This window comes from Thalassophryne amazonica, chromosome 14 (assembly GCF_902500255.1).
Source record: "Thalassophryne amazonica chromosome 14, fThaAma1.1, whole genome shotgun sequence".
Lineage (NCBI taxonomy): Eukaryota > Metazoa > Chordata > Actinopteri > Batrachoidiformes > Batrachoididae > Thalassophryne > Thalassophryne amazonica.
The window spans coordinates 2,910,709-2,921,292 of record NC_047116.1 but is presented as its reverse complement, the minus strand read 5'-3'; positions in this window follow the sequence as shown (position 1 = coordinate 2,921,292).

Below are 10,584 nucleotides of genomic sequence, written 5' to 3'. Positions count from 1 at the left end.
TTAGATCTTGATGTTTTTCTGATGTTGCTGGTATGATAGTTATGATCCATGGTCATGAAAAACGCACATAAACAGAAACTTTTGTCTCTAATACGACTCTAGAGTGACACAAAGACTGCCATTGTGCGTCTATAGTGACACCCAAATACACACATTCAAAATGGCGGCCGGCGCTCAGCCAATTACAATGCAGCATTTAGGAAGTCGGCCCTCTCTATGTTCTCTCTGCTTGTGATGCTGTTGGTTGTTTGGCTTCTATTCTGTGGAATATTCCAGTTTGTCATCAAACCTTCTGAAGAGCTTATGTTCTACCTTCAGGTTATTGTCAGACTCCTGTCACACAGACCTCTGACGAGGTTTTGATGATCAGTGCAAACTGTCAGAATATCAAATGAGAATTCAAAGTATTTATCGCAGAAGATTGCTGGTGTTCTTGACAAGTGGCTGCAAAAATAAAACATGCAGCATTGTTGTTTCTGGAAAGTTCCATCATTTCATTAACAGTTTGAACTGCAAAGAACATGAACCTTCAGCCGTTTGGAGAACGTTTAATGTATTTTGATTATAAGTTTAAACGTGAACAAAAGTCAGTTGACCTCCAGCAGTCTTCACGTACACTTTCTTTCGAACGACCTCAACACCATCAACGCTGTCACCCACCTGGTCCAACCCTTGTCTCTCCTACATGCAGTACAGTTGGTTTTGCGTTGTGTTGGTGATAACTAAAACAAACCAATTTTGGAACATGCATGATTGCAGTTTCCTGGAAGCAGCCATGTTGGCCATCTTTGATTTGTAAAAACGGCACCTTTAAATGGAGGTTTTCAACATCTCAGCTTATGGATTACCTACGATCTTTATTCAAGCAGTTAAATGCACATTTTCTGGAATCCAGTGGTGCAAATTACAAAAATGTACAAGTGGCCAAAGTCACATTAGAATTTTTGAGCACAGGTGAATAAAATGATGTCTTTTTGTAATATCTCAGGTTTCCAGATTAACTCTGATCTGGAGTCCTGATGGGTCTTCCTCTGATAATATACAGTATCGGTACAGTTTAATCTCTTCTCCTGGATTCAGAAGTATTCAGTTTTATTCTTAAGTTCCACCAGAAGCTCAGATCACAGCGAATGAACTGATGGAGTTTGAGGTATCAAAGGGAAAGGTGATGTCGTCCTCCTGAGGGACAGTGCTCCACGTCCAAAAAGACGGATCAGTTTACATTTCAGAGTCACGGTGGTCTCCTGTCGTAAAGACTCATCGGACATGTCTTACTGATCTGATTATTTTAACCAACAAAGTGGAGTTCTGTAGTTTTTGACGCATGTTGTCTCTCTGGTATGTTGTGGGCACGAGCTTCAAACACAACACCACCTGCTGTCCAGTGACCCTCAGCGCGCTGACAGAGGACTTGGAGCAGTTCCTTCCTCCAAACCCCGACTCTGAACCACTGCATAAGCTCCTGGCTGATAAAGGAGGACGACTTGTGTAATGTTTGTCAAGAAGTGCCGCACAGTAACAGTTAAAAATACCAGACTAAACGTAAGCAGAACACGGAGCGAGGTTCTAAAAGGCAGGTTCAGACCAGAGGGACAAAAAGTGGTCCACAGATCCATCTTTATCATTACAGGTTATACAATGAAACTGATGAAACAAATCCAGTGTGCAGTATTAAAAGAACTTCAAAATACACACAAAACTCAACCAGAGCCGTGACTACATACATATTCATAAACCTTTAAAACATAAGTATGTGTGTGTATATATATATATGTATATACACTCAACAAAAATATAAACGCAACACTTTTGGTTTTGCTCCCATTTTGTATGAGATGAACTCAAAGATCTAAAACTTTTTCCACATACACAATATCATCATTTCCCTCAAATATTGTTCACAAACCAGTCTAAATCTGTGACAGTGAGCACTTCTCCTTTGCTGAGATAATCCATCCCACCTCACAGGTGTGCCATACCAAGATGCTGATTAGACACCATGGTTAGTGCACAGGTGTGCCTTAGACTGCCCACAATAAAAGGCCACTCTGAAAGGTGCAGTTTTGTTTTATTGGGGGGGGGGATACCAGTCAGTATCTGGTGTGACCACCATTTGCCTCATGCAGTGCAACACATCTCCTTCGCATAGAGTTGATCAGGTTGTCAATTGTGGCCTGTGGAATGTTGGTCCACTCCTTTTCAGTGGGCAGTCTAAGGCACACCTGTGCAATAATCATGGTGTCTAATCAGCATCTTGATATGGCACACCTGTGAGGTGGGATGGATTATCTCAGCAAAGGAGAAGTGCTCACTATCACAGATTTAGACTGGTTTGTGAACAATATTTGAGGGAAATGGTGATATTGTGTATGTGGAAAAAGTTTTAGATCTTTGAGTCCATCTCATACAAAATGGGAGCAAAACCAAAAGTGTTGCGTTTATATTTTTGTTGAGTGTATATACATACACACACACACCCGTGCATTTTTGCCTTTCAAACTACAGTAAATAGAAACAAAACATTCCTGTTTTATTAGGACTTTATTTGTTATAACTAAATATTTATAAAATAAGTATGAAAAATTGACATTACTATTTGATCATTTGGCCTGTAAAGTGTTGTATCATTGAGTCTTTTCAAATATGCAAAATATTAATTTTTGGGGGATATTGTTTACAGAGGCATACTGCAGTAACTACAGAGGCGTAAAGTGATCAGCCACAGCATGAAGTTATGGGAAAGAGTAGTAGAAGCTAGGCTTAGAAAACAGGTGAAGATCTGTGAGCAGCAATATGGTTTCATGCCGAGAAAGAGCACTACAGATGCAATGTTTGCTCTGAGAATACTGTTGGAGAAGGACAGAAAGAGTTACATTGTGTGTTTGTGGACTTAGAAAAAGCTTATGATAGGGTGCCAAGAGACGAGCTGTGGTATTGTATGAGGAAGTCTGGAGTGGCAGAGAAGTATGTTAGGGTAGTGCAGGACATGTACAAGAATAGTGTGACAGCGGTGAGATGTGCAGTCGGAATGACAGACTCATTCAAGGTGGAGGTGAGATTACACCAAGGATCAGCTCTGAGTCCTTTCTTGTTTGCAGTGGTGATGGACAGGTTGACAGATGAGATCAGACAGGAGTCCCCATGGACTATGATGTTTGCAGATGACATTGTGATCTGTAGTGAGAGTAGAGAGCAAGTTGAGGCTAGTCTGGAGAGGTAGAGATATGCGCTGGAGAGAAGGGGAATGAAAGTCAGTAGAAGCAAGACTGAGTCCATGTGTGTGAATGAGAGGGAGCCCAGTGGAATAGTGCAGTTACAAGGAGCAGAAGTGAAAGTAGATGAGTTTCAATACTTGGGGTCAACTGTCCAAAGTAATGGAGAGTGTGGTAGAGAGGTGAAGAAGAGAGTGCAGGCAGGGTGGAGTGGGTGGAGAAAGGTGGCAGGAGTGATTTGTGACCGAAGAATATCAGCAAGAGTGAAGGGGAAAGTTTACAAGACAGTAGTGAGACCAGCTATGTTGGATGGTTTAGAGACGGTGACACTAACAAAAAGACAGGAGGCGGAGCTGGAGGAGGCAGAGCTGAAGATGTTGAGATTCTCTTTGGGAGTGACAAGAATGAACAAGATTAGGAATGAACATATCAGAGGGACAGCTCAGGTGGGATGGTTTGGAGACAAAGACAGAGAGGAGAGATTGAGATGGTTTGGACATGTGCAGAGGAGGGACCCAGGGTATATAGGGAGAAGGATGCTGAGGATGGAGCCACCAGGCAGGAGGAGAAGAGGGAGGACGAAGAGGAGGTTTATGGATGTGCTGAGGGAGGACATGCAGGTGGTTGGTGAGACAGAGGAAGACACAGAGGACAGGGTGAGATTGATCTGCTGTGGCGACCCCTAACGGGAACAGCCAAAAGACAAAGAAGAAGAAGTTTATAGTGGTAATACCTGGAGGAAGTCCAAGTGATATCTCTCTCTCTCTCTCTGGGTAGTCGGCCACAGTGGTTTGAATTCTGCAAGTGGTGTCCTGGTACGCGTGGTGTTTTGGGGGTGCGGGCTCGCCAGCTCCCAACTGCTGGACAATAAGTTTTGTCATTCCAGGTGTTCGGGTGGTGAGAGCCGGCACTAGCAGCTGTGCGGTGGTTCCAGCCTGCTCCACTGCTGTCTGTGCGTGGCAGCCCTTCCTGTATTCCAGCTGATATGTTCCAGATAGCGAGATCGAAATCTGGACCCCTGTGGTTTCTCCTACTTGGGCGACCAATGAAGGTGTCGTCAAAGTAGTCGATCACAGGCCGGAGCTCCTCAGGCAGTCCCTCCTGAACCAGCTCAAATGAAGCCACCACATCTTCTCTTGACAGAAAGGCCAGAGCAGGTAACATCCTGGTTACAAGGGAGAGCTCGGCATCCCGGAGACCTGCTGCCTGCACCCGGCGGTACACACACTGGGCCAGGTGGTGAAGGCTGCACTGAGAGCTGCCTGCTGGAAATCCATCAAGATGGTGACTGGGTTTAAGTTGGCCTCTTTCAGTGCTGCCAAAGGGACTTATAAGTTCCTTCCTGTTTGTTCAGAAGCAAAGTATAGACACCACCCTGCGCAGCATGCCGCGCTCACTGCAGCAACGTCTGCTATTTCATTTGTTCAAATGAACAAAGAACAACCTCCTCCAAGTGATTAATTTTCTGTTGACACATTAATTGATTATTTGATGTTTCGATGCAGTTTTATTTGAATAAATCCAGTTGGCTGGTGTGGACAGTGTAAACTGGCCCCCGGTGCCCCCAGGGTTCCCTGCAGGGCCACACGGTGCTGACCAATGGCAAGTGTGGCAGAGTGTGATGTCACAGCGGTATAAAGACCCCCGCTGGCCCGTGGGCTCCTCTGAGCAGAGTCAGCGTTCCCGGCCTCACGCCTCGGCTGGAGGGACTGCTGTCAGCAGGAAAAACAAAAACTACACGGCGCCACAGCCTGTAGTTTTGTTTTTTGATTTTGGCTTCCTCTGAGGCTCAGCTGTCCTCCGTCTGGACTTCAAGACAAAGTTTTCCTGACAAAGACCGGCTGAAGACAGCCCCGTCCGGGCCACCCGGGCGTCTCGGTGCACAGGTCAGTAAAGTCTGAGAACTGGTGCGTGTAAGGAGAGATTTATTGTAAAAATTGTGTTTTAGTTTGTTTTTTAACGTGGACGAGTGCTGAAGGTTATAACGGGACGTCCCAGAATAGACACTGAGACATCAGCGCGGCCCGTCAGGCTCATGGCTTTTTAAGGGAATAGCTGCAGTCATATCACTTCAGCTATGTGCCACATGCTGCCTGTCAATCAAACTGAGGTGTCACACCGGGGATGGGGGGTATTTTTAGGGCTTGGGTTTAGATAAGCCCCACCCCCTCGCTGTCTGCTCTCGCGGGCTTTTATTTTGAAGGAGAATGAACAGCTGGTCTGTTAAAAACAGATTAGGGTGACCTCTTGACCTTTCCTGTGGTGTATGAAGCATCTCAGTGGGGCCCTGATGGAGGTTGATTGATTAGTTGATTGACAGATAAATTATTTTGAACTATAATTTGACGGTTTTCAGAGTGAAATCCAGACGAGTTTAAATCATGTTCTGGACTGAAATGGATTTATCCTGAGATCATCTGATTTTTATTTTTTTTGACGGCTTGTTCGTTATTTGTTCAAAGGACATTATTTTAGTTTATTAATGAAATCACTTATTATGATTTAATGGAACAGACGCTAATGCGCGTCTCAGTGGTTCTGATGGATTTTGTGCATGTGGTCCGGTTCTGATCCTCCGTGTCCTTCCAGTCTTCCTTCGTCTTCTCTCCTCAAAGTGCTTTCAGGACCTCCTGAGGTGTTTCTCCTGCTTTTGTTCTTGTGATGAATTCGTCCGGCGTTGTCGCTTCGTGTGTCTGTCTCCGTGTCCTCATGTCTCCTGCTCTCCCTTCGCTGCGCATGTCTCACTGTCACTTTGCACAGTTATGGTCACAGTGGGTCTGCATGCCTTTCTGAGAGGTCATAGGTCAGCTTGCGGTCTGAAACAGTGGTTGGTATTGGTGGTTGCCATGGTTTTGTGAGGGTTAAAGGTCATTTGTCATTGGGTGGAACAGCATACATTTGGTGGCTTTTTTCTTTTTGGACCAGAAAGTCCAGCGGGACCCATTTATGGTTCAGACAAAATAAACAGTTTGAAGAACCACTGTGTCTTCTGGGGGGGGGGGGGGTGTTAAACAGCAAAGAATAAATCATTAAATTAATCATTCTTCTGAAACCATTAGTTTCAGATGGAAACTAATGGTTGTTTCCACCTTTAACTCTCTTTTAGTCACAATTCTTCAAAAATGCCTTTTCCTATTTTTAAAAAACTTATTTTTAGGGGTGGTGCTAGAAAGACACTACTAAATTTTGGTGCAGGTCCAAGATTTTTATTTTTTCTCCCAACAACAATGTGAAATGGAACTTTTTCTTCACCAAACCACAGCAGAACTCTCGGCCCAGACCTATGAACCCAAAAAGTTCTGACAGTCACATGACCTGATCATTGGATCCGTGACCCACATCCATGAGATGACGTCTAGTCACACACGTTTTATTCAATTTTATTTATTTATTTATATGGTTATATTTATATGGTTCGTCCCTTTTTCATGTGAAAAATGACAAAATTATTGAAAAATCTTGACAGAAGTGAAAACTGGGTTCAAATCTTTTTTTTTTTTTTTTTTTTTTTTGCCACCTTCAAGTTGAAAATAAAAAGATTGTAAATGATTTTGAGTCGTTGTTGATGCGTTGGGTTTGTTGCGTCGTGTGCGCTCAGAGTGCCGCTCTGCTTCATGACTTCACTTTTATTTTATGTCCAAACAATCAAAAATCAATGCACCAGTGTTCATTTTTACATGATTTATTTTTCTGAATTTTTGAAAACCGTAAAATCCAGTTCATCAAATAAGAGTCTGAGGAAAAAAACTCTAAAGTCAAGAATTTAGAAGAAATTACAAGAAAAAGAAGCTGGAAATGTTCTAACATAAGTGAGTTAAACAATTCTGCTCTGTCATTAAAAAAATGTCATTAAGATGGCTTTAAGTTAATTTAAATAATTAAAGGCTAAACTTGTCAAACTTGTCTTTATCATAGTTAAAGCTGATAAAATAACCTGTTGTAGTGTAACGTGAGAGGACGGCAGCTTTATGATGTCATAATGCTGGACTTCATGTTCTTTATGATTCTCATACTGTGTTAGCGCCCCCCTCAGGAGGATCTCTTTGGAATGTGGTGACAGTCGTAGGACTGAGTGCGGGGAAAAAACTCAACAACAAGAGCGCGACTTAGAGTCCATTCTCCGTGTGTCTCTCTCTCTCTCTCTCTCTCACACACACACACACACACACAAAACTATGTTTCTGTATTTTTAGGTCTGATCCCAGATTGAATCAGGCTTTAGTTATCCAGGACCAACAGGTGGTGTAATCTGCTTTGAGCCCTGTGCAGGCTCAGCTGCTGGTTTTAGGGTCCAGACCCTGTGGAGTCTGGACCCAGTCCAGGGGCAGAAGTGCTAAAAATAAAAGCTGAGCACGTGAGCGCCGTTATCAGGCTGAGAGTCTGTCAGCAGGTCCGACAGACGAGGCACAGCCAGCGCCAGCACCCGTGTAACCCGTGTCACCCGTGTTGTGTGTGTGTGTGTGTGTATGTGTTATTATGGTCTGGTGGTCACTAAAACTACTTCTGCTTGTTTTAGGGTTAGTAATTGTGGTAATTCATGGAATAATGTTGAAATGAGTCGTACTTGAACTCGGAGGCTCATTTTTCCAGATGGTAAAAAAGACAAAATCTAAAAACAAAGTAAAATAATTAAAGTATTTAATGTTTTAAGTTATATTGCATAAACTACACACACATTTAAAAAATCAGCAGCAGTGATGTACATGAACAAATTGACAGTACTCGCTGCAGTTACACTAGAAACAGTTATTCTTCTGTAGACGTGTGCAGTGTTTCTTTGAGTTCACAGATTCTCCCCCCTGCTGCTGTGCACAGTAAAAGCTAAACGTGTAAAGCCTTTCCTGGATGATCACTGATATCAAACATTAAGGTGTGAACCCATCGGCCCCCATCATCAACATAATGATGGGGGCCAATGAATAGAAGTCTTTCAGAAAGCGCTGTAACTAGGTTTAAGGATATGATTCCTTCTTTATGTTCTCTAATGCCATATACCAACACAGTGCAGAGTAGCTACCTAAACTCTGTAAGTGAGATAGAGTATCTCGTCAATAGTTTTACATCCTCATTGAAGACAACTTTGGATGCTGTAGCTCCTCTGAAAAAGAGAGCTTTAAATCAGAAGTGCCTGACTCCATGGTATAACTCACAAACTCGTAGCTTAAAGCAGATAACCCGTAAGTTGGAGAGGAAATGGCGTCTCACTAATTTAGAAGATCTTCACTTAGCCTGGAAAAAGAGTCTGTTGCTCTATAAAAAAGCCCTCCGTAAAGCTAGGACATCTTTCTACTCATCACTAATTGAAGAAAATAAGAACAACCCCAGGTTTCTTTTCAGCACTGTAGCCAGGCTGACAAAGAGTCAGAGCTCTATTGAGCTGAGTATTCCTTTAACTTTAACTAGTAATGACTTCATGACTTTCTTTGCTAACAAAATTTTAACTATTAGAGAAAAAATTACTCATAACCATCCCAAAGACGTATCGTTATCTTTGGCTGCTTTCAGTGATGCCGGTATTTGGTTAGACTCTTTCTCTCCGATTGTTCTATCTGAGTTATTTTCATTAGTTACTTCATCCAAACCATCAACATGTTTATTAGGACCCCATTCCTACCAGGCTGCTCAAGGAAGCCCTACCATTATTTAATGCTTCGATCTTAAATATGATCAATCTATCTTTGTTAGTTGGCTATGTACCACAGGCTTTTAAGGTGGCAGTAATTAAAACCATTACTTAAAAAGCCATCACTTGACCCAGCTATCTTAGCTAATTATAGGCCAATCTCCAACCTTCCTTTTCTCTCAAAAATTCTTGAAAGGGTAGTTGTAAAACAGCTAACTGATCATCTGCAGAGGAATGGTCTATTTGAAGAGTTTCAGTCAGGTTTTAGAATTCATCATAGTACAGAAACAGCATTAGTGAAGGTTACAAATGATCTTCTTATGGCCTCGGACAGTGGACTCATCTCTGTGCTTGTTCTGTTAGACCTCAGTGCTGCTTTTGATACTGTTGACCATAAATTTTATTACAGAGATTAGAGCATTGCCATAGGTATTAAAGGCACTGCGCTGCGGTGGTTTGAATCATATTTGTCTAATAGATTACAATTTGTTCATGTAAATGGGGTCTTCTTCACAGACTAAAGTTAATTATGGAGTTCCACAAGGTTCTGTGCTAGGACCAATTTTATTCACTTTATACATGCTTCCCTTAGGCAGTATTATTAGACGGTATTGCTTAAATTTTCATTGTTACGCAGATGATACCCAGCTTTATCTATCCATGAAGCCAGAGGACACACACCAATTAGCTAAACTGCAGGATTGTCTTACAGACATAAAGACATGGATGACCTCTAATTTCCTGCTTTTAAACTCAGATAAAACTGAAGTTATTGTACTTGGCCCCACAAATCTTAGAAACATGGTGTCTAACCAGATCCTTACTCTGCATGGCATTACCCTGACCTCTAGTAATACTGTGAGAAATCTTGGAGTCATTTTTGATCAGGATATGTCATTCAAAGCGCATATTAAACAAATATGTAGGACTGCTTTTTTGCATTTACGCAATATCTCTAAAATCAGAAAGGTCTTGTCTCAGAGTGATGCTGAAAAACTAATTCATGCATTTATTTCCTCTAGGCTGGACTATTGTAATTCATTATTATCAGGTTGTCCTAAAAGTTCCCTAAAAAGCCTTCAGTTAATTCAAAATGCTGCAGCTAGAGTACTGACGGGGACTAGAAGGAGAGAGCATATCTCACCCATATTGGCCTCTCTTCATTGGCTTCCTGTTAATTCTAGAATAGAATTTAAAATTCTTCTTCTTACTTATAAGGTTTTGAATAGTCAGGTCCCATCTTATCTTAGGGACCTCATAGTACCATATCACCCCAATAGAGCGCTTCGCTCTCAGACTGCAGGCTTACTTGTAGTTCCTAGGGTTTGTAAGAGTAGAATGGGAGGCAGAGCCTTCAGCTTTCAGGCTCCTCTCCTGTGGAACCAGCTCCCAATTCAGATCAGGGAGACAGACACCCTCTCTACTTTTAAGATTAGGCTTAAAACTTTTCCTTTTTGCTAAAGCTTATAGTTAGGGCTGGATCAGGTGACCCTGAACCATCCCTTAGTTATGCTGCTATAGACGTAGACTGCTGGGGAGTTCCCATGATGCACTGTTTCTTTCTCTTTTTGCTCTGTATGCACCACTCTGCATTTAATCATTAGTGATCGATCTCTGCTCCCCTCCACAGCATGTCTTTTTCCTGGTTCTCTCCCTCAGCCCCAACCAGTCCCAGCAGAAGACTGCCCCTCCCTGAGCCTGGTTCTGCTGGAGGTTTCTTCCTGTTAAAAGGGAGTTTTTCCTTCCCAC